Raw genomic sequence first — 25,520 nt, forward strand, 5'->3', positions numbered from 1 at the left:
CTTGGACAATCAGGGGACTCATGAAAAACTATCGCAAAACACAAAAACAGCTGTGGGTCATCCAGGTAATGACACAGTATTAAGAATCAAGTGTATGTAAACGTTTGAACATTTTTATAAATTATACATTTTTATTTTTATAAATTCAGTTTAATTTTTATAAATTCCGTATATGTAAATATCTAAAATTGCTTATTCAGGACAGTACTAAATGAAAATAGCATGGAATGTTTATGATCCCTCTCATTTTGTTATTTTATTCTTATTTTGATGGTGCCATTAGAGTTGTAGAATGTGTGTGTGTGACTGTCTGAGATGGAGTGGTAATCACTTCCCTGACTTTGCAGTGTCCATTGCAAATGTATTCATTATTGTGTTTGTTATTGATTAGTATTTAATGATTTTTTAAAATATATTTTATAGTTTAATCCCGGACAGCACACGTAAGTCTGGCCCAATATCGAAACATCGGCCTCACTACCTGAAACATCTAATAAACATCGGCCAGGCGTAGGCCGATATAATTCGGCCAGTGCTCTGTTTTCCAGCTCATCAGTCGTCGGCTCTGAGTCGGTTCACGACCGCAGGCCGATGCCGCGCTTTTCTGTTTGCGCGCAAGCCCAGTTATTTGTCTCTTAGCAACCCACAGAGAGAAGAGACTCATCCCGGCGACATCTGTGGCTTTCAGGTAAGATTTCACTTCAGCTAAATTAGAAAATAAATACTACTTTGTTAATTCTGTGACACTTAAAAGGTACTAGTTAGGCACATTTGGTGTGCTACAGCACAGGTGAAGAGACGTGGCTAATTTCCAACTAACTTGTTTAGCTAACGGTCAGGCTAGCGATTTTTAAAATTAATGTTTAAGCCTTAATGCGTTTCCAGCCATTTCTCTGAGGGGAAATGTTAAAGCGGATTATTAAAGAGAAGTCCTAACTGCTTTTTCGCTGTGTTTTTCACTCTTTTACAGGCTGCCAGAAAGAATCCGTCTCTATACGGTGAGCTATTGTTGCTGTTGCTTTTTAAACTACAAATTGAGTTTTAAGTTCATTATTGAATATTAATTGAACGAGACTGTAATTTATTAATGTAATATTTGAATCCTATATGTTTATTTGTGTAAATGCTGTGTGCGCGTTGAGCTTTGCACGAGCGGGGAGCAGAGTTGCCATGGAAACGGGGCGTTGACACAACTACTGGCTAACAGTAATCTCCGTCTCTCGCTGCGGTTTTCACTGATTTCAGTTAAGTACGGTAACACTTTACAATAAGGTTCATTAGTTAACTACATTACTTAACATTAACTAATAATAAACTGCACTTATACAGCGTTTATTAATCTTTGTTAATGTTAATTTCAACATTTACTAATACATTATTAAAATCTTGTTAACATTAGTTAATGCACTGTGAGCTAACATGAACTAACAATGAACATCTGTATTTTTATTAACTAACGTTAGCGAAGATTAGTAAATACAGTAACAAATGTATTGCTCATGGTTAGTTCATGTTAGTTAATACATTAACTAATGTTTAACTAATGAACCTTATTGTAAAGTGTTACCGTAAGTACTGTATAGTCCCTAAACTTAATCACACAAATATTATATACAAACGTTCCTGACACGTTTCTTACTTGTTATTGACATGTTTCAATTAAATATTTATTTTATAGAAATGGTTTAGTGTCTTCGAAAAAGTCTGTTAGCATCTTAGCAGTTTTCAGGTAGGCTAACTCTAGATTGAGCTCGTGTTTATGAAACTCTGGGCTTTTAATCAAATATTTGAATAAAATAAAAATTGGACTGTGTCCTATGGTGTGACAGCAAAAATGTACATTCTTCATTCTTAGAGTTACAAATAGCATGAGAGAGGTTTATCGTCAATGTTAGTTTATTTTATTTTAATTTAATTTAATTTTTTTTTACTTTTTTTGCTGTCACACCATAGGACACATTGATATGTCAACTACCCATATGAGAGATTTTGATAGCTCTGTAAAGGTTTTGCTGGCGATTTGTCAATGGGTTGTTGGAAAAGGCTTTACTGAATTGATTACATCACTTACATGGAGAGTGTAATCGACTGAAAACAAGTTTTGATATTTCATGGTAAACAAATATTAATAAAAATTGTTCTGTGATTTCAGGAGGACAGAAAGAAACTCTACATAACAGAAGGGAAGCTCCAAGATTTTAACATTTCTAAAGGGAGCTACTGACTTAGAAATACAGGTGAACTGAAGAAGCCGAAATATAGATCATGAAATATATTAATGTGCATTTTTCAGAATATATTTAGCCAATTTTAAGAAGGCCTTGACCTCAAAACGTAAGTGACACTCAACCTAAAACTAAAAACATAGATTCTGTTATATTAAGATTATGTTGTTATTAGTAGTAGTAGTAGTAGAATTTGTTGTGTGTGTGTATGTGTGTATATATGTTTGTTAATAATTGTTATATATTATTCTTTCTTTTATTTGCATTTTACTGCTGCTCTAGCTCGTTTCCTTCTAATAAACCTGGAGTTGCAAACTAAATATTGTTGGCTCTGTGACAGATTGCTTGTTTCTTTCCTAGATTCTTCAGTGGTGATGGCCTGCTGCACCCAGCAGAGTTGGAGTGAACCTACTGTCAGACAGTGGCGTACCGTGGGGTTTCAGTCAGGGCCTTCAGTAAGCAACTGTAAACTACATGTACACATTTTACACATCTCTGTTACAGCTAACGTAGCCATATGCGTAATGCACATATTATGCTGCACACAGGCTCTCAACAACAATGACTGCTGATCAACAATTTCAACAGTAGGCTAGATTAGGGTGGGTTAAATGCAGAGTAAATTTCCCTACATCATGGTCAGTAAAAGTAATCCGCCAATACACAAGTCACTATGCACATTCACGTCACTCTAAAATGACAACGTGCCCAAAGCAGCAAAACTGTACAAATGCTGGACATCCACACACCACACCACAGTATTATCAACACACCATGTACACCTCCATAACAATGTGCATGATACAATACTCATCAAATAATAAAGCACTCACCTGTCACTTGTAAATAAAGTCCCTGGGTCTATCATTCCATGCCTCTTTACTTGGATTAAAAAGTAAACACGTCAACAAAATAACTTGTGCTCGGTGCTAGCTGTTAGCCACTCATAGTTGCGATCTTTGAAATGGCGCATAAAAACTTTGCTGGCCTTTGTTAGCGAATTCAGTTTGGGTGTAGGTCTTCCTTTCTCAGTTATTCTCGTTTGTCTGCAAAAGAGCGCCTTGAAAAGGTGTTTTTAGTAGCTAGGCAACAAGATCTGGTATAGGCGCCGATGACTGCAGCTGTCATTTTCTTTTCATTGAATTTCACTTTCGTACCTTGGAAATCCCTGACTAAAAGGGCGGTATAATGCTGGGGGTAGCACTGGGCACGTCACTAGACCCAGAGGGCGGGCTGTCATTGAACTTCAAAATTTGATTGGCTGATGATTCTGTCACTAATGCTTGTAACAAATCAGATGTGACGTCTTTCAACAAAAGGGTAGCACTATCTGACTTTTTTATGTAGGATATTCCAGTTCATCCTCAACTAAACTAATCATAGGCAATTTGTGGACATTACACAAATGAAAATGATACCTAAATAATCAATAAACATTATTCACACAATTTTATTTTTTATAGAGCCAGCAGAGAAGGCCCTGCTTCCCCTGACAGCCCACCACTGCTGTCAGACGACATCTCCAAGATGCTATAAACCACAGGGCTAGTAAGTAAAATCTTGCACATACACAACTGTTTCATAAGTTTGAGTATGCTAAACTCAGGATGCCCATCCCAAGAGATTACACCAGCTCCAGACTGAATACAAACTCACTTGTGAAGACTTCAGATGATGCCAACGCTCACAAAGACTACAGATGACGGCAACTGTACATGGACACACAAAACACTGGACACACAAAACAAATATTATCCTTATATTGCCTATAAGGGTAAGTGACGATTTTCAACCCGCTATTGTATTATTGCAACATCTGTGATATCTGTAAATGAACAATATTTACTCTTTCTCTGAGTTATGTGGACCTATTTGTCCCCTTTTATTTGTAAGCAGCACTCCGCAGGATGACGCAAAATGAAATGACTTTTTGACAAAATGATACAAACACTTTTGCAGCATCTAAATGAAAAAATGCTGTTTTGCATCAGTTTTGCTGACAAATACACTGGGTATCTTGGAGAAAGAAAAAACATTGTTCTTTTACATATGTTACCAACATTGTAACAATACAAAATGGACTGAAAATTGTTGAACTTACCCTTTGATAATGTTGAAGGATAATGTTTAACTGAAAAGCGTCTGCTAAATGCATGTAATTCGGTGCAATTAAATTAAGTTATCTTAACATAATTTTGATAACTTCACTAAAATTAAATTTTAATACAAATTTTAATGGTTTGTTGTTTCATTTCATTTTCAAGAACACAAAAATCTTCTGTAAAGCCTTTATTTAATCGTTTGAACAATGTGTCATTTAAATGACATGTCTAAACAACATTTTGCTTTCAAAAACTTAGCATGAATAACTTCTCTGATGATTAAATGTTATAAAACTACATATTAGTTTTAATGAGACTAGTATAAAAACAAAGACAACCACTGTTGTATGCATAACACATAGTGCACCAATATAATTAATGTTTTAATAACTGAAATGTATGTAAAAATAATGTTGACATACAGTATCTGACCCTTACCCAAACTATAAACAATGTATCTTATTTATGCTAGATCATCCATGTGTCAAAGATTCAGCTTTCTAATCAATCAACTTTTGAGCCAGTCCAAAGAAGGGCGAAATTCAGACAAAAAGGGATTAAGAAACAAGAGAAGGCAAAGAGGAACAGTCTAAACAATGATGAGATCACAGTTTGCGCTCTGCAGTGGTGTCTTGCATGAAGGCTGTTGGAATTGTTCTGGGGTTTATCCTTTATAGTCTCAGCAGTCATTCAAAAAGTGGTCCATCTCACTGGTGGAGTTTAGATTTGAAATTTTGGGCCTTGATAGAGACAACAATAGAACAGGCTTTGCAACTCCACATGTACAGCAAATGTCACTGAAAAGAGAGAAAGAGCAGAAATTAGTCATAAATAACAACAACAATTAATGATTTTATTATAAGTAGTGTTGCACGATAAATCGCATGCGATATTTCATGGGCATCGTGTCAGTAAAGCCGGTTCTGTAATCAGCGGTAAATCTCCATCATGTGCGTGCTTTCACATGGAGCAGCATTTACAACACAGAGCAGTTGTTCACTGACAAGCTGCGCAAAACCACATTCATAATCACGCGTCTGTGTAGTAAATGCTGTTCCATCTGAAAGCACACAAGTGATGGAGATTTACCGCTGATTACAGAACCGGCTTTACTCACAAGATGTGCATTAAATATCGCATGCGATTTATCGTGCAGGCCTAAATATAAGTAACAATTTACTGTACTCTTCCAAATTAAAGACAATGCTAATTATAAGATAGGTAACACTTTATAATAATGTTCAGTTGCAAGTCATTTATAAGTGATTAGTTAATGATTGACAAATTTTTTACAAATCATGATTATGTGTTATGTGACAGCAAATAATTTATTATTCTTTAAAAAAATAGTTTTAGCATAATTGCATTTTTGTGCTTTTTAACAGACCAGCTTACAACTTTAACGAAACATACATGAATTATATACTGATCATTTACTAATGGTTTAATCATCATTTTTTTCCATGATTAACAAATGTTTATTGAGATAATAGTACAATGTTGACATTTCAATGATTTATAAGTGATTAATAATATATTAACAAGTAACTTAACTAGTGTCACCTTTGTGAACAATAGTCATGTTTTGTAAATGATTAGTTCATCATTAACTAATCACTTGTAAATGACCTACAACTGAAAGTTTTTATAAAGTGTTACCCTTTATGGTAGTTATTTATATTAATTATGCTATCCATCTCAAAGTGGAAACCATGTAGTCTACCAAAATTTCATTAACAGTAGATGTGAAATCTTAATATTATAATCTTAAAACCTGCCTGAGAGAGCTTGTTATGAGTTATGGGGCGAGGGCGGGGCTATTGAGTATTCATTTACTTGATAAAAGAGGTCACTGTACTAAGAAACATACTGTATGTTTAACTTGATGTGTATTTGTCGGTAAATCAGTCAGCTTCACATTATTCAGTACGTTTACATGGACATCAATACAATTTTAATACGATTAAGACAATACTCTGATTAAGAGTCTAACATGTAAACAGAGATTTTTGATTACCTTAATCCGGCTAAAGTTATAATCGAAGTAAACTCAAATCGAATTAAGACACGTGGACAGGGTTCCCACGGGTCCTTGAAATCCTTGAAAGTTTGTGAATCTGATTAAAAATTTCAAGGCCCTGGAAAATTTTTGAAAATAAACAAACATAGATACAGGTCCTTGAAAATTCCATATTATTCCTTCCGGTCCGCTAATGTGTTATTTCGCCAACATTTATGCATTACGTTAAGTTTTTCCCACGTGAGGTACTTTGTGGTGTTCGTTGCCATGACGTTCACACGCACACGAAACTGGTACCTTATAAAACCCTTTATAATCTATAACACTACATTTATTTAATATTTTCTCTAAACCTTCTTGGATATTAAGACAGGCACCTGCAATTCTGGCCAAATTAAAGATGGTTTAGTTTTTGTTGTAGGCTATATCCCAAAAATGAACACAGTGACAGACAGCTGTGAGTGTGATATTTTATTAACAGAGCTCGTGTCACAAGCACAACATATCACACATTGACACACCGCTCGTGCGTTCCTCTTGTATATATATCCAATGAGAGAGCATGTTGATGATGATGATGATAGATACTTTATTAATCCCCAAGGGGAAATTCAGATAAATCCAGTAGCAACATTAAAAAGACAAACAAAAACAAGTCTTTTTTTGCAAAACTGCAAATGTTATGTATGCATAGTGCGCAGAAAAAGACAGCAGTGCTCTCCAATTGTATGTCCATCAATGTTCTTAAAGAGCCCAACACATTTAAAGTGCAACACATTAGAATACACAAATCACATTGTATTTCTGAACAGATCATTTATCACAATGATCTACAGTTTTTATTAGGTAACATTCAATTCGTTTTTAAAAGGTAACATTACCTACTTAAGGTCTCTACACAAAAAAAAAAAAAATAAAATAAAAATTAAGAACACCTTCTGATCAATGACAGAAATTAACCTTCCCAAAGGCATTATTTGACTCCGTAAAGGTATTTTTTCACCTTTGTAATGCCTCCAACTTTATTAAATGTATGTCATCTTTTGTGCCAAAAAATTTAGATTTATAAACTTTTATTGAAAATTTTAATTAAACAATAAATTCAATTAAAATAAGATACAATCAGGAAGAATAACCAGTCAAATGAAATCTCTGCACGGCACAAATATGGCATGAAGGAATAGGCTATTTACAGACTTTTTGACAAGACTGTTATGAAATTAATGTTTTAAATATAAAGTTTTAAATATAGAAATATTAAACGATTGAAATGACTCAATTTATACTTTAAAAAAATGAAACCGAAACTGCCAGTAGGTGGCAGCAAGTCACTGCTTTGCCACTGAATCATTCAGTCACTCGATTCGTTCAAACGGCTGATTCATTTAGGAACGAAGCGACTCTCTTTATGAATGGGTCATTGAATCATTGACTCACTAGATTTGTTCAAAAGCAAAGATTCATTTATAAAACAAAACAGTGCTGCATTTGCTTGGAGATGCGCAGTGGATCAGCTTTGATGAAATAGAGCACAATCAGACAATAGTGTTCCTAAAATGTAAGTCACTTAATATTAACTTTTGTATAAAATCAAAAATGTATAAAACTGTCGTACAAATTTAATTTAACATTTGCAAACTCCCTTTAGTTCATTGCGATCTCACAAACTTTAGTTTTAATGAATGCAGCTCTCTACACTATACACTGAATCTATTATTTACATCCTCTCTACACTTTGTTATAATGAATGACAAAACCGCAGTCTGCTTTCACGATCTGCGCTGTGAGGAGCAGCACGAGCACCGAGAGAGAAGAGTTTCTATTGGCTGCAGTCTGCAGGTATTATGGCCAATTACAAAAGAGGCATTGCGCAGGGAACTATAGACACACATATATCGCGCCAGGTTTATGTGCAGAACTGGGATTGCTTTCGTAGTCTTTTGAATGGATAAAATATAGAAATCCCTTTAATTTCCAAATAAACCTAAGCAGTTGGAAATGAAACGCCGTCCCCCCTCGAAATTCACTCCCCGAACTCTGTGTGGAGTATTCCTATTTTAGTCGCATTATCGAGGTGCAGTACAGACATTTAAACACCTTAATCACACCATTACCGTCGTGTAGGACTTTTCGCCGCATTTTGCGACAGGATACACACAGCAGCAGTGCTCAACCGTTTGACGGCAAATAAAAGAGCTTCAACACAGACGTCATCTGTATGCACGTATAAATAATTAACTGCACTTGAAGCTTTCATAAAATTAAAAATGAAACACCCAAAACTGTATATGGCATCATCACGAAGACGAACTATATGTTTGTACGTGAAATTCTGGAGGGAACGTCGGATAGCGTCGCGTGGTGACGTAATGATGCATGCCATTAATCGATCTATGTACTATAACATGTAAAACGGGAACATGAAAGGATTATTCTAAAAGCAACTCATGTAGTCATAATATTGTCTTATTCAGAATAAGGTAAATAATTATATTACTGATGTCATTGTTCCTCTCATAAGCCGCCTGTCCACTGCACACGACATTCGGACACGAGTGTCGCATTTCTCCCCCTAGTGGCAGTCGCGCAGAACTGGTCGTGCAGCAACTGTCACCTCGGCATATTAACCAATGGTAAAATGAATAATTTTAATGAATATAATTAATGTATGAATGCATCGTCACAAATCATGATCCTCAAAATAAAAACATAGTAGATTTTAAGGGGCTAATCAACGTAAATAGTGATTTAATAATTATAGAATAATTATTTCTGCAATAATTATTCTAAAGCACCATTTTACAGAAATAGTGTTTAAAGAATAATGTTAAAGTGAATAAAATATTTGTAATTCTAACCTTACGCTCATAATTTTTAATAAAATACATCGCATAAGGTCTAGCCGAAGAAGTTCAAATATTTTAGCGCACCCGAAGCTCAAATCGGATCCGAATTTCCCGCATACACATTAGGGATGTGCGCTACGACTAATTTGACAGTCGTTTAAACGGAAGTTTTGTATCCGACTAGTCGACTAGTCTAAAAGCTAAATCTGCTAAAAACAGGTCACGATTATGCCGCATGCTTGCCTCACGTTATCATCATTTAATTTTAGGCGGTCGTTAAACAGAAAATAAGGAAGAGCATAACTCGACATAAACCAGTGCATAGCTTATTTATTCAGATCAGCTGGAGAAATGCAGAAATGGAAAATAGACTGACAGAATTATTCATTTTCATATAAGGTTAGCCAACATATTAAAACACAAGTAAAAAAAAAAAAAAAAGGAATGTTTATCAAGGAATAGCATTAAAACGGCTTTTAAAAATGTACTTCATGTTGGCTATATTGTCTAAAAACAAAACAATGCTCGTTTTACTTACTCAGACCATGCACATTTGTTCAGTGAATTTAACATGTTAACGTGGTCTGGTGAAAGACGGGACTAGAGGCGATTCTGCACTTGAAAAAAAAAGTCCCGCGCTCGGCAGGAACTGAAGTCACAGGCACGCAGAGAGATAACTACAAGCAAGCAGACCGTTTCGAAAAGAGCCTGGAAATCCCGCACCACCACCGAAGTCGGTCTTCGTTTAGAGGAATAGACGGCACGGATGGGATCGCGGACCTCAGCGGCGGGTTGTAGTGTATGACATGATTGACATTTGCTGGCTTTGTCTTCAAGCTAACGCATACGTGCCTGTATTGAATATGATTACGCATCGCTCCAGTCGAGTTATTGTAAGCCAATTTGACATTACACAGTTTACACAAAACTTTTCCGTTTCCTTCTCATTCAAAATAATCCCACACCTTGCTGGTTCTTCGCTGGTCATTTTGATCTCGACGCAACTCCCGCACTACTGTCCATTGGAAATGAATGACTTCCGGTCTGTCGCTTGTCTACATGAAGGAGCATTGAGCATTTTTGTCCATTGCTGTGATACCACAACGACGACGAACCCCTCCCCCACCTAAATCCAAACCTAAAGTCAGTGGAGGGTAGCTCATTTAGCACATATTGTCGAATCTGATCCTAAAAACACATGTCAGTGAACTTGGAAGCAGCGGGTTTTATGGATACAAAACACAACAACGTTGACATTTTTAAGACATTTTTTAACCGATTTACGTTCGTTGAAAAGTCCAAAAACGTTTAACGTTAATCTTCATCTCGATAGTTAGACTTTGATAATTATTCATTGTCATAAGGTATTATTAAACCTTGCTCTTTTGAAGCATTAATAAGTAGGTTTCCCCTTGTTATACGTACACATTCTTTCCTATCAACCCTCAGCACAAAATGCCCTTAAATATTTATAATCACTGATTCACTGAAAATCTAAGATAACTCTTAACACTTTTTAGCCAATGTTGACAGGCAGTAGCCTATTAATCGCCTGATGAAAACTTAGTATCCATTTGTGAGTGATTTAATTGCAGTTTGGTAAACTACGAGTAATATTTAACCTTATAGGCCTACCTCAAAAAACAATTCTGCGATGACACTCGATGAAATATGCCGTCGATATGATTTAAAAGCGCGTGGAGCTATCTTAAAACACTATTGTTGCATTTAATCTGACAATGACTGCATTTTTAGAATTATCATATGATTTTTTAAAATGAAATTCTTACCTTTTAACAAGCTTTGGAAACAAGTCAGTCAGTCCTCTCAAGTGTCCTTTCCCAGACCAACGGTCCTGGTTTTCAAAGCGCATGCGCGGATGCTCTCGCGCACGTTGCTCCCGCGCAAATGATAAGAGAACTTCACAAAACTGATTTAGTTTAATTGTACGTGTGGCAAGGGGGGCGTGGTTCAGCGAGGTTTGCAGCGGGAGAGAGAGCTGGGAGACGAGCGGTGAGTAAGTGGGTCAAGTGCAGATGACAAACACCTGTGTCTCGTTCCAGTAAGTGGCGTGGGGAGACCGCATAAAAACACCTGGGAACCTCAGAAGGGGAGAGAGAGACCTACTGCTGACTGGAGGCTGCTGGCTGGGGATTGCTGGCTGGGGATTGTGCGGGTGTGGAAAACGCTATTGCTCAGGAGAGCAGGACTTTTTATTTTGTGTACGCACTGTTATGTTGAGCGCTAATAGCGCAACTTTCTGTTGGGAAGATAAAGCTAAATAAAATCCCAGTAACAGCCCAGTCGACCTCGTCCTCTTCCTTCCTACACATTGACTTTGTTACACTGGTTCCGAAACCCGGGAAGGAAGCAGGAGGGACGCTGCCATCATGCAGACTCCCACAAGCACGCCGTTTGCGGACGTCATCTCATCTCTTGTGGTCCTCCACCAAGAACAACACCAGGTGCTGCTGGACATGCGGACTGACCAGGAGCACCGCTTCCAGGCCATTCTCCGGGCGCAGCAGGAGGACCGCGAGACGTTCCGGAGCTGGATGAACCGGGAGGTTCGGGCAGAAAACAACGCACGGGCAACCCCACCCCCCCACCTGCCACTGAACAAGATGGGGGCTCAGGATGACCCCGAAGCTTTCTTAGATCTCTTTGAGAAAACCGCGGAAGCTGGGGAGTGGCCTCGTGAGCAGTGGCCGGTGCGTCTGATACCACTGTTATCTGGGGAAGCGCAGGTGGCTGCGCAGCAACTGCCCGTGCCGAACCTCCTGGTCTTCGATGACCTGAATAGAGCCATCCTCCAGCGGGTTGGCCGAAGCCCAGAGCAACATCGCCAGTGGTTCCGTTCGCTGGTCCTGGGTGAGAGCGGCCGGCCCTTTGTGATGGCACAACAGCTCCGGGACTCATGCCGCAAATGGCTGCTGGCTGAGGGAAGCGACATCGACAAAGCCGCATGGTTCAGGTACAGTGTGTGCACGGGGATGTGATGAAATATCCTTTAATGTCCGCGATGATCCAATTTAGGGGACAAACTCATAGTGTGGAGGTCGCAGTTAACCCGCACCTCCGACATCCGCTGATTTTGGGAACTAATTGGCCTGCTTTTAGTGAATTATTGGGATGTTTTTGTGCGGATGTCTCTTGGGGAAAAGGAAAGCAGGGAAGGGGCGCGATTATACAGGTGGGAGAGGTTGAACCGGGACCCCTGAGTCCTGAACCAGAGGAACGGAGTGGAATCGAGAGGCTGATCCTCTCGGAGCGCGATGATTTTCCTCTAGAACAGACTCAGGATGAGTCATTAAAACATGCTTTTGAACAGGTCCGTTACATCGACGGTCAACCTCTCCAGCCTGCTCGGCCGCTCTCCTATCCCTATTTTTCAATTGTAAAAGATCGGTTGTATCCATGGCTGGACATTTAGGCCAAACAACAACACTAAATCGTCTCATGGCCCGTTTTTTTTGGCCGGGCATTCACGAGAACGTACGCAGGTGGTGCGCGTCTTGTCGCGAATGTCAGCTGGTAAACCCACCAGCCTCCCCAAAAGTGCCTTTGCGCCCTCTACCGTTAATGCAGGTCCCCTTCGAAAGAATTGGGATGGACCTCATCGGGCCATTAGAGCGGTCAGCGAGAGGACATCGGTTTGCATTAGTCCTGGTGGACTATGCAACTCGATATCCCGAGGCAGTGCCGCTCCGCAGCATCTCGGCCAAGAGTGTTGCGGACGCGCTGTTTCGCTTAATCTCCCGAGTAGGGTTCCTGAAAGAGATCCTCACTGATCAAGGCACGGCGTTTATGTCACGTACGTTACGCGAGCTATACGAATTATTGGGCATTAAATCGATTCGCACCAGCGTTTATCACCCACAAACGGACGGACTGGTGGAACGATTTAACCGCACGTTAAAAACCATGATTCGTAAGTTCGTTAACGAAGACGCCAAAAATTGGGATAAGTGGTTGGAGCCCCTCTTGTTCGCTGTGCGGGAGGTCCCGCAAGCCTCCACAGGGTTTTCCCCCTTCGAGCTTCTTTATGGTCGTCAGCCCCGAGGGGTTCTTGATGTCCTAAAAGAAACTTGGGAGGACGGACCTTCTCAAAGTAAAAATGAAATTCAGTATGTACTGGACCTGAGAACAAAACTCCACACTCTGGGGCGGCTATCTAGGGAGAATTTGTTATAGGCCCAGGACAGACAAAGCCGGCTATATAACAGGGGAACCAATTGGCGGAAATTTTCACAGGGAGATAAAGTGCTTGTATTGCTCCCAACGTCGAGCTTCAAATTACTTGCGAAGTGGCAAGGACCGTTTGAGGTCACCCGGCAAGTTGGAGATCTCGATTATAAGGTGGTACGAACAGATAGGGGTGGGGCACGTCAAATCTATCACCTCAACCTCCTAAAAAAATGGAGCGAGGCGGAGTCAGTGATGCTGGTGACGGTGGTGAGTGGAGAAGATGATCTCGGGCCAGAAGTGAGCATCAAACCGCAATCTCTCGCTCTGGCCCCGGGAGGAGATCATCTCTCTCCCTCCCAGCTCACTGACGTGGCCAGGTTGCAAGCAGAATTTGCTGATGTGTTCTCGCCCCTACCTGGTCGAACAAATCTCATTCAGCATCATATCGAGACCGAGCCAGGCGTAGTAGTACGCAGTCGGCCGTATCGCTTACCTGAACACAAGAAAAAGGTGGTTCAGGTGGAATTAGAGGCAATGCTCGAAATGGGAGTAATAGAAGAATCTAACAGTGATTGGGCGAGCCCGATAGTCTTGGTTCCTAAGACGGACGGCTCGGTCCGATTCTGTGTGGATTACCGCAAAGTGAATGCTGTGTCGAAATTTGACGCGTATCCAATGCCGCGAGTCGACGAATTGCTGGATCGGCTGGGCACAGCTCGTTTCTGGAAGAAGACGCGCTGAGTAAAAGCAGGATTTCCCTCGAAAGAAGAACACGATTTCATCCAGTAGAGGAGATGAGTAAGTAATGTTTCTTTTTTACATTAGTTACCGTTTTATTGTGACATAAACTTGAATGGATTTACTAACAGTTAGCTGGGGTTTCCCCCAAACGATAACAAATGTATTATTAATACTCTGTTCACAAATAGATTTTAATAGCGTGCTAAACAATAATAATTAGTTTCTCAGATATAAAATATCATTTTATATAGTACAAAGTACATCCTTTTATTGTACAAAGCATGCTTGAGTCTGTGGCTACAGAATCATATCATAGACTACTATAAAATCATACATACTAGACTATATGACTACAAAATCATAGTTGGGTTTTCCCAAACTATAATTCCTGACTACAATGTTTGAAATCGTGTAAAACATTTTGAATATGATAGGCAGTTCATTGTATTTAAATTTCTTACGGCGCGATGATGTTTTCATGCTCTATATAAAACAATAAAAGTAATATGATTGTACACTGTAACATGATGAATGCTACGAGTCTAAGTATGTTTAGTACATGTTTATTATTAATAACCTACTCTGTTCAGAAATAGATTTTAATGTGCTAAACAATAATAATTAGTTTCTCAGATATAAGATTTCTTTCTCTTTTTTATGATAGTGATATATATGATATTTATGATATATATACAGATGTTCCTGATATTAACATGCTCACAAATGTTTTTTTGTTTGTATTTTGAATCAGATACCAGCACCAGATGTATCCTGATGTCTCTTCAAACTGTTTTCCTCTGAGAGCGCTGCACCAACATCAGATGTTCAACTACACTGATATTCTATGTCAAAACAAGCTCCTTTTCTACTGATTATGTTTTTTTCTTCTTGAATCCATGGAAAGAAGTAGAAACACGTAAGTAAAACACGTAAATATCAGGTATGATTTACTTGTTTCACTTGTTGAACAGAATCTGTTGCAGGAATGACTCAAAGTCTGTTCACATCTCTGTGGTTAGATCAGTGTGCACAATGTGTTTTTGACCTTCATTATGTATGTTTTGATTATACTGTGTTGTAAATAAAATACAAATAATTTAAAAAACCCTTTTTTTCAATCTCCTCACAGTCACAGTCAAACTGATGGGCCATTAGGGGCCATTAGGGGAGGGCCCTTTGTCTCTCAGGTGAAAATCACTTAATATTCATGGCCATTGCCACTCCCTCGCATATAGACCCTCGATGACAAAACATGTCTTGAAAATTTTAAATAAATATATTGTTTTCTGTGAATGAGTAAGCAGAATGATTTTCACATAATTAAGTAAATATTCTAGTAAATACTCAAAAGTCTTGTTCAGGACTATTTAGTGTGGGTTTTATGGCCTTATTTCAGCTACATTTTTTTCCCCAAAACTTACAAACCACACATAATATTTTTTCTAAAATATGCAAACATGTACATCCATCTTGGTCACATATTATTGTAGCACAGTTTGTGCTGAATACAAAAAAAATTACATGTTGGTCAATAGCATCTTTTAAGTAGCTGAAATAAGCACAAATATCAGGGCATGTCAAAACATCTCAAGGGCCCCAAAATGACCTCGGACCCCAGAGGGTTAATAATCTTACTTGCTAACCTGAGTGTCTGTTGATCATATATATGTGTAAGAGATCTAACAGACAAACCTATAATCTTAGAACACACTGTAACAACACTCTGCAGCCGGTTCCTGCTCTGAAGACTAATAGACTGAAACCAACAAGTTATAGAGAATGTAACAATACTCTCTATGAAAGAATAATAAAAAGCCAACAGAATGTCTTTACAAACTCCAAAAGAACTAAGTTTCCTAAGGAGATATTGCCGCTGCTGACACCTCCTAAGAATCTCCTCTGTGTTGGAGGAGAATTTCAGCAGATGGTCGAAAATAGTACCCAAATATTTATATTCCTCAACTAGCTCCACTGGCTTCCCGTGGATGAAGGTCGTGACTACTGCTGCCAGATCCCTCTGCTTGTTGGAAAAGGTCACCACCATCTCTTTGGTTTTTCTTACATTCAATTCCAGGTGTGAGCTGTCACATCACTCCACAAACTCCTGTAAAGCTGGTCCGTAGTTCTGTGAGGGGCCCGACAACAGAGACAGAAGAACTGTGTCGTCTGCGTATTTGACCAGATAACAGTTAGGCACAGTAGATCTGCAATCATCGGTGTACAGGATGAAAAGCAGGGGTGAAAGCACACAGCCCTGTGGGGAGCCAGTTGAAGTGAAACGAACGTCAGAAAAAATATTATTGACCAGAATAATATTCCGCAGGGGCATGGCTTTGGGGTAGCGAGTGGCATAATCCACGATGACCAAGATGTGTTCATGGCCCCGGGCGGACTTCGGCAGCGGCCCAACCAGATCCATGCCTATCCGCTCGAAGGGTACCTCGATGATAGGTAAGGGAATCAGCGGACTGAGGGGAGGGGTGCTGGGTGAGGTCCGCTGGCACGTGGGACAAGCACGGCAGAAGCGCTTCACGTCTGCATCCAGGCCGGGCCAGTGGAAGCGATCCTGGATTCTCTGGATGGTGTTGTGGGCTCCTAGGTGGCCGGCCATTGGATGGGAGTGAGCGAGCTCCATGATGGTATCCGTCTTGGTCCGTGGCACCACCAGCAGCTGTTTTTCCTCCCCCCTCCGCGGAGCGACACAGTAGAGCAGGCCATTTTGAACTATGAAGTGGGGGACCGGGTGTGGAGGTGGTTGGAGTTCCTTCCTTTGGTCACCCTCACTTGGGTCCAGCAGTGTTTCAGCCGCTCGTCCCCGAGCTGTTCTTTGGCGAAAGCCCCGCCTCCCTTAACCTGCTGGAACACATCATAGAAGAGGTTAGTATTTTGGGAGGGAGACTCACCGTCTCTGGGGCTGTCCAAGGCCAGCAGGGCGGGGCGTCGTCGGGGACGGCGGCTGTACCTCCGGGTTCGGCGGCTCCCGACCGGGCTGGCAGGTTGGGTGGCGACGGCGAGCAGGCGGTCAAAGCCTGGCCAGTTTCTCCCCAGGAGCACTGGGACGGGGAGGTCCTTCATCAGACCCACTTCGACGGGCCATGAGCCGGCGGTGATGGTGATGGTAACTCGTCGAGCGGGAACCTGGCGCGTATCGCCATGCACGCAGGTAATGGGGAGAACGGCCCTGCATCCTGGCCGTGGGGGAACCACCGTCGACTGGACCAGGCTGACCGCACTGCCTGAGTCCAGGAGAGCCCGGTAGGGGCGGCCGTTGACCTCCACTTCTAGGCCGCCTCCGCCAGCTCGAAGGCGTCCACCAGCTCTCCCACGGTGAGCGGGTTCCGCATGCCGGCGGCCTGGCGGATGGGATGCGGGAGGGCTCGAAGAAGACGGTCCACTACTACCCGTTCAGCCACTTGGGCGGCACTGGGGTCCCCGGCTAGCAGCCAGTGGCGTGTGAGGCAGGACAGATCGGCGGCTTGGGTGCGGGCTGGCAACCGGCTGGAATACTCCCAATCGTGCATCAGTTGGGCGGCCGCGATGGGCGAAAGACCCACCCGGGACAAGATTTCCTTCTTCAGCTCTTCGTATGAATCCCTCAGCTCCGGTGGCATGGAGAAGTATGCCTGTTGTGGTTCGCCCGTCAACAACGGCGCCAGCGCGAGCGCCCATTCGTCCCGTGGCCAGCCCTCTTGATCTGCCGTTGATTCGAACATGAGCAGGAAGCTCTCTACATCATCGTGGGCCGTCATCTTCGGCAGCAGGGTCGGCGCTCGGATGCGGGGGTCGGGCAGCGGAACCCGCTGGGCGGAGGCGGTCCGGAGGGCGGCGATCTCCCGCTCCACCTCTCCTTGTCGGGCGGCCATGTGTTCCACAATTTGTTGCTGGCGGATGCTTACTTCAGTCAGATGTTTTAAGAGTTCCTCCATGGCTGGGGAGGAAACGCCGCCTGAGTGGGAAACAGAAAAAAAACCCGATATACGTTAGTGGGAAAAAAAAACGGTGCTTGTCGGTGATTCTTCCGGTGTTATGCCCGCATTCTCCAGCAGTGTAATGGGTGGAAGAATCATACGACAAGGGAGATCAATAAATGCCCCGATGGATGCGTTTATTGGGCGTGATAATCGTGCCGTAGTGTTCGTGCGTGAGATCTTCGTGCTCCAGGATCTGCCGTATTCCGTGCTCCACGTGGGTGAGGGTCTGGTGTCCGTGCGGTGAGGGTGCCTCGGGGCTGGCCGGTCAGACGCTGCTCTCTACGGGAGATGGAGAGGAAAGTTAGCGATACTGTAACTGGAGTCATGTCTCACCCGTCTGAGCCTCCTGTCGGGTTATATCTGCACCTCTTGATTGGGCTCAGGTGTGGCCGGCCAGCCCGCGTTAATGGCGTGCAGGTGATCCTCCTCTGTTTCCAGGGCGACGCTGATGAGGTCCCGGGACACGCATCACAAAGTGTATTGTTTAAGTGAATTCAGTAAAACTGCCTTTCCTTTTTTTCAGTGTATATGATTGGCCGTTTACGGAGATTTCACTGCTTGTGAACAGGACGATACGTGGATTTACTGGTGAGTGCGTAGAACATTTCCAGCTGTTTCTGGGGGTTTATCGCGTTAGTGAGCGGACTGGAAAACTGCCGCACACAAAAGAGTCCGTTTCTGTCCGTGTAAAGACAGACCCAAAAACCCACTTACACTGAAACTGCCGGAAACGTGCCATTTACGGGTTTGTACGCTGACGTGCACAGTCCGGAAATGCGCATTTTCACGCAGTGTAGCAGTTTTCCTCTTTGCTGCCTAATTCATAAACTGTCAAGTTGTAGGTGCTCAACTTCCTTGAGTAATAGAGACTGCTCACATTACTCCATGGAGTGCTCAGCACTTGTTCAAGATCAAAAGTGACTGCTTTGAACGAGGACTGTTCTTGTGCATGTCTCTTATCATGTTCTTTATGTTCTCTGGCCTGTGTCTTTCTATTTTGGTGGGCTCTGTATTGTTCTTCATTGATTTGTTTGTCATTGGCATTTAAACGCTTGTACCACTCACAGTACATGCATGCATCTTTTGTAGGATGGTGAAAGCCTAAATTGAACTCTGTATTGAATATGTGCCTGTAGAAACTGAGTTTCTCAGGTTTCAGTTTCCATTCATTGTTGTATTTCTGTTCGTAGAGGTCATACATCTTAGTTACATTAAGATTTTCCCCAAGGTACTGCTTTGCTGTGTCTTTTCTGTAGTAGTGTGATTCAACTGTGGGGAAAGACTTAATGTGATCTCTGATCTGATTTGTGTTGTCTTCTGGGATTTTGTTTCCAGGTGAGTGCTTTTCCTGTAGGCTTGTGCAAGACATTCCTAGATTATTTGACTGAATAATGTCTGCAGACCTTGCAAATTTCTCTGTGATATCAAGTATTTTCAAAAAGAAATCTTTGCATACTCAAATTTGTTTTCCCTGTGTGGTGAGGTGGTACTCAGTGGTGTTCTGCTGCTTTGACTCAGTATCTGATCAAAAATCACTTCCCTCATTGACTGAGGGAAATTGTGTTCGCATTTGTAACAACAGGAAGCACAGTCTTTTTCCCTGACCTTTCGAGCTGGAATATGAATGTTTTTTGAATTCACATAGCTTTGCCCTATGTGACGCAGACTTTTTCGTACATTTCTCTTCCAGTTATCAGGGTCTCTCTTTCTTTTCCTTCCTCTTTGCTGGATCTCACTCTCACCCCTGATTTCCTCAACACTCACTGGCTCTAATGTCAGGATGACATACTCTTCCTCAGTTTCCCTGTGCTTCTCTGTAGCTGGACTGTCTGCATCCTGGGCCTGCTCCAGTGTACTGTCTGTGTTCTGTGCCTGGTCCAATGCACTGTCTGTGTCTCTCACTGCTTTTCTTGTATCCTTTCCCCAGTCTTTGTCTATGGCTGTCTCTCCCTTCCCTGCATTCTTTCTCTTGTGGCTAAGCAGTAACTGAGTGCCTACATGATGACACATATTAGAAATTAAGTTATTGGTTACTACCTGCTAGCAAGCTAAAATATTAGCTTTAACCTTACTGAAACATGTTGAGGTTAGCTTACCTTCGTTATGCTTCACTGATGTAAAATTCTAGGGATGGCTGACGCAAAACTGACGTTTCGACACGGTGTCGAGATCCCAAAGTGCAGATGTTTCGAAACACTGCTCCGAAACATGATTCGAAACACCCATGTCATGTGACTAAGGCGATTCGAAGCATCGGGGCGTGTCACAAGTGTTTCGAGATGTGGCATACCTGCCGAATCTGCCTTTGATTGACAGGGTCGGGAACAAATCACACAATCGCACATATGTGTCAACCGAACTCCCACAAAGTATAAAAGTTAATGCATCTTCACTTCGTGGGTTTTTGTGAGAGGAGAGAGATTTTGCGATATAGTGATATTTATAGTGTAATTTCGTTATGTTTATTTAGGCTACATTAAAAGTTATTATAAAGATATTGATAGATAGGCTATAGACATTGACAGATAATTAGGATAGATATACTGATACATTCATATAGGCATACATATACATTAATATAAGTTAGATAGTGACAAGCACAGCAAGTTAGAGATAGGATATCATAGGCTAGTTGATACATAGATTATTTCATATTGATAGATTACATAATTTTATGGAGTTATATCATCTGTATAATTATATAACTTCATATATGACATGAGTTTAGGCTTTGTAAGTAATTTCTATTTTCACTTTTTCAATCAGAGCCACAATGGTCAGCATCAGGTCCATCATCATCATCATCATCATCAACAACACCAGCAGAAAGCCAGGACTGTTTATGGGAACTTTTTGTTAATTGTGTGCGTGAATCCCACACAACACACAGTGCTACAGCTGATGCCACAGTGGAAGTAAAAAAGTACCTCACAGATGCATTTCTGCCCAGAATGGAAGATCCCTTAAAGTACTGGAAGGAGAGAGCAGTCATTTTTCCTAATCTGTACATTCTAGCTAAAAAAGTATCTGTGCATGCCAGCGACAAGTGTCCCTTGTGAGAGGATTTTTTCAAAGGCTGGAGAAATTCTATGTAAAAAAAGAAGTAGGCTAAGTCCATCAACAGCAGAACAATTAATATTTTTTAATAAAATCTTTATATGTAAAAAAAAAAAAGTGGCTTGATGTACTTTGTCTATTTATCATTACCAAAATAACACTTATTTATTCACAAAGAGTTCATTCAGATGTCAGACCGATGTTTCAACACAGAACAAGAAAAACACACATTTTATTTGTTTATTATAATTTTGTGAAGATGACTGCTTCACCCAGGATTCAAACCCAAGGAGACAGCATTCCAGTCGAGCACACTAACCACTCCCCCAAGCCACTTTGTGGAACAATTAACACAACACACCTTATAATTCGTCAATTCGTTTAACTGTTTCTTTGTCAACGCTGTTTCAGAGCAACACTTGAAAGTGACCACTAGGTGTCACTGTAGAGACGGGTTTCGAAATGTTTCGAAGCCTTGACACATTTGCTTCGACTGCTTCAGTGTTTCACGAAGCCTTGCTCTGCCCACCACTATTAAATTCTTGATTTGTTTTGTTTTTTTCTTCATCCTCATCCTGATCTTTTCCATGAAATAAGCTTAATACATCTTCAGCAGTTAAAAACTGTTTTCTTTTCATGACTGAACTACCTGGCTTACATGTGGTTTCAGCCATTTTGACTCATGTGCGATCCACAGGCTTTACCCACAATACATTTCGCAGTGCCAAAAGGGCGTAAGTGTAGTTATGTCCTTTTGGCACCAACAGGCTTGGTATGTTCAGAGTTAGGTCTTTTGGTTTCTAATGAATAACTCCAAAATTATTAAGAATTCACTTGTGTCATTTTGGCAGTAGAAAGAGCTAATCAATAGCTTTCATTTGATGTTATATACAGTCATGGCCAAAAATATCGGCACCCTTGGTAAATATGATCAAAAAAGGCTGTGCAAATTAATCTGCATTGATAATCCTTTTTATTTTTTATTTTAAAAAAATTCACAAAAATCTAACCTTTCATTGGATAATAAGAATTTAAAATGGGGGGGAAATATCATTATGAAATAAATGTACACTCAAATACACAGTGGACACAATTATTGGCACCCCTAGAAATTCTTATGAGTAAAATATAAAAATTCACAATTTTTAGCACTCCATGGTGATTTATGAACATGAAACTATCCAGCCATGGCTTCTTGTTTCACAGAAATATAAATAGGAGGGAAACCAATGCCCAAATTCCCTTAATCATCCATCACAATGAGAAAAACCAAAGAATATATTTCTGATGTGTAGCAAAAGATAATCGAGCTTCACAAATTAGTGAAGTGGCTTTAAGAAAAGAGTTAGAGCAGTGAAAATTCCCATTTCCACCTTCAGGGCAATAATTAAGAATTTCCAATCAACATAAAATGTTATGAAACTGCCTGGAAGAGGACGTGTGTCTAAATCGTCCTAATGCACGGTGAGAAGGAGAGTTTGAGTGGCTAAAGACTCTCCAAGGACCACAGCTGGAGAATTGCAGAAAATAGTTCAGTCTCGGGGTCAGAAAACCTTAAAATAAATTGTCGAACAGCACCTACATCACCACATGTTGTTTGGGAGGGTTTCAAGAAAAAATCATCCAAAAACAAACTCCATCATATTCAGTTATCAGACACGACTGGAACTTCAAATGGGACTGGCTTCTTTGGTCAGATTGTGACACTGTCACACAGGACAAATGTTTTAACCTGCACGGTGGGGAGAAATTTGTTGAAAGCTTTCTCGTGCCTTTTTGCCTCTTGGTGCTTTAAGAAGAATCTTTAAGAAGGTAAGCCTGATATGCATGCAGAACCGCTATGGTGTGTAGGAGAGCACCAGCCTGACCTGCTGCCTGAAACGCTTTCTCCATCTCTACGGACGCAAGAGCTGCACGTCCTCTGCCTGATCTGAAGAAGTGCCAAGGCACGCTTCGGGGGCGGGGACGAGAACCTCCCGATCTAGCGTGAGCATGAGAAAAAATGGAGGACCTGCCTCTTGAGCCTCATCCAGATCAATGCACAATCTTAACGAGGGTGCAGTGGCTCGTTCTTTGTGAAAGAAAGCAAGCCTAATGCGAAGCACGTGGATAGGAAGAGAATTGCAGTGATCACGCTTGCCACCCTTGAACACAAGAGCAGCATGCTCTTACCCCAAACACAGATTCACTCAACATGATTATTAAGTGTTTTAACTTTCATTTCACTTTAGACTCATTTTCTTTCAGCAGTGTAACACACACACACACAAAGCAGTCTCTGAAGACAAAGAAACCTGAAGGTCTGTCCGTTTCACATCTGTTTATAACCCTTCAGGTGTACGTAATCTAATGATGTCACCCACCGATGTTATTTAAGCCAATTCTTGGCACATGTGCTTCACAACCGGTTGAACAAAGAATATTGTCACATGCATTATTGAAACACAACATCAAGAGTAGCATTTGGTACGGAACCATAATAAAATACCTAACCTGAGAGGTTTTCCTCATATAACAAATCTCATCTAAAGTATGCTCTTCACTGCATTGCCAAATTGCTCAATATAGTGGAAATTATTACACAGTATTGTGAGAGTACAATGTTTTTAGAAAATTTATAATTTTCACAAAGTTAAATACTTTACAAATTAAATAAAATAATCATGTGTCTTGTCTTTTATTCAAACATAATAATTTCAATTTATTTGATGAGTTTTCATAGTTAAAGGCCTGGTACAAGTGTAAAAATATTTATACAGAAAATACCTGTGTATACCTGAAGTGTACCTGAAGTATACTTGCAATAGTTCCACTTTAGCACAATCAAATTTACTTAAGTATATAGTGGGACTTCATCACTGCTTCCGCACAATTAAAGTGCATTAATCACAGGATTAGTTGCTCCAATTTAGCAGATATTAAGTATACCAGTTCAGTATACTGCCATGCAAAGGCAAAAGACCGTAACTTCGATTTCGTTGTTTGTCCGAGAAAATAATGTATCGTCTCAACCGTAACTTCAAAAAGCCCCGGAGAAACCAAGGCAGAACACCGTATAACACTAGTTACGGCTCTTTCGCTTTGTTTGGAACGCTCAAATTGAGTTACGGCGTTCTGCCTTTGTTTAACTGAGCGTCAAAATGAAGTTACAGTGCCAGCTTGGAATTATACGGTGGTCTGCCTTTTTTACTGTCCATTAAAGTCTAACGCATTTAAATTACAGTGTAGACAAACGAATTAGATCGCGATCTACTAAACAAAGCATACTCCATATAACAAAGCACTGCAAAGACTAGACACCTTGGCAGCAATACATAATCGTTAATGAAGAATTTTCATTTATTTTATTTTTTTCATTTTTGTAATGCAGATTATTCACCAGGCTGTCACTTCTAGTTGGATGCATGTGTACTTGAATGCCGTAGCATGTAGCATGATCAATTATAAAATCAGTAACCTAACAGTTAGCAATTAAATCCATATCCTACCTTTTCTTGTAACCCGATAAAAACAATCCATGGCGCTGAACGTCGTCGGAGATGTTTAACCCACAAGCATTTCTGAGCATGCCTGCTTGCTGGCGTTCACATAAATACAAAGTCGTTCTTTTAGATTAGGCTATTTCATTCCAGTCAAAGCAATTATGCTATGTCTAGCATTCTTTTTTTCTGTTATTGAGCATAGCAAATAAATTGGTTGCAAAACGGTATCCAATCACATGTTTAACTTTTAGTCTGCTTGTTACGGTCAAAACATAATAATAATAATAATGAATACAGTCACATTACTATATTCAATAGCCTATATGAGATAGCCCATGATCACTAGAGTTTATACAGGTGTTGCTATAACGATTTTGTAAATGGTGATCAGCAACCAAATATTGATCATGTGGAAGTTATTGTCTTTTGCTTTGGTGTGACTTCTCACTACAGTACATTAACTTCAAAATAGGGGTAAAAATCAAGTTTGAGCTTACAATTTTTAAATGTAGATAATTTTCATTACTAAAACATCTAATTGCCAAATTTACAGTGTCCTACCTATAATTAATTTGGCTGGACAAGTAAAAAACTTTAAAGTCATTTTTCTCAGTTTCACGCTCTAGCGAGTCAAGGTCTTTTGCCTTTGTAGGGCAGTATACTAAAAATACAATTGCAGGGTATTTTAATAAGCGCATACATATGTAAATTTATTTCTAGTATACTTAGCATGAAATAAATCTATTTCAAAAACATTTTAACATATATATTTTTCACTAGGGAAGTAGCCAAAAATGAATGTCTGGCATTTTAATTAATTAATTAGGTGTTGTAATACAATAATACAGATCTTAAATATTTTCAGATTCACTGTTATTGCTATGTTAG

The 25,520-nt window shown here is 40.4% G+C and overlaps 1 long non-coding RNA gene across 1 annotated transcript; it reads left to right on the forward strand.

Moving 5' to 3' along the window:
• The first annotated feature begins 2,138 nt into the window (after window positions 1–2,138).
• Window positions 2,139–3,772, forward strand: LOC131544463 (uncharacterized). The gene is made up of 3 exons (XR_009272140.1): window positions 2,139–2,237; window positions 2,586–2,680; window positions 3,689–3,772. It is a non-coding gene; the product is annotated as an uncharacterized LOC131544463 (long non-coding RNA).
• Window positions 3,773–25,520: the final 21,748 nt, after the last annotated feature.

Source organism: Onychostoma macrolepis, chromosome 07 (assembly GCF_012432095.1).
Source record: "Onychostoma macrolepis isolate SWU-2019 chromosome 07, ASM1243209v1, whole genome shotgun sequence".
Lineage (NCBI taxonomy): Eukaryota > Metazoa > Chordata > Actinopteri > Cypriniformes > Cyprinidae > Onychostoma > Onychostoma macrolepis.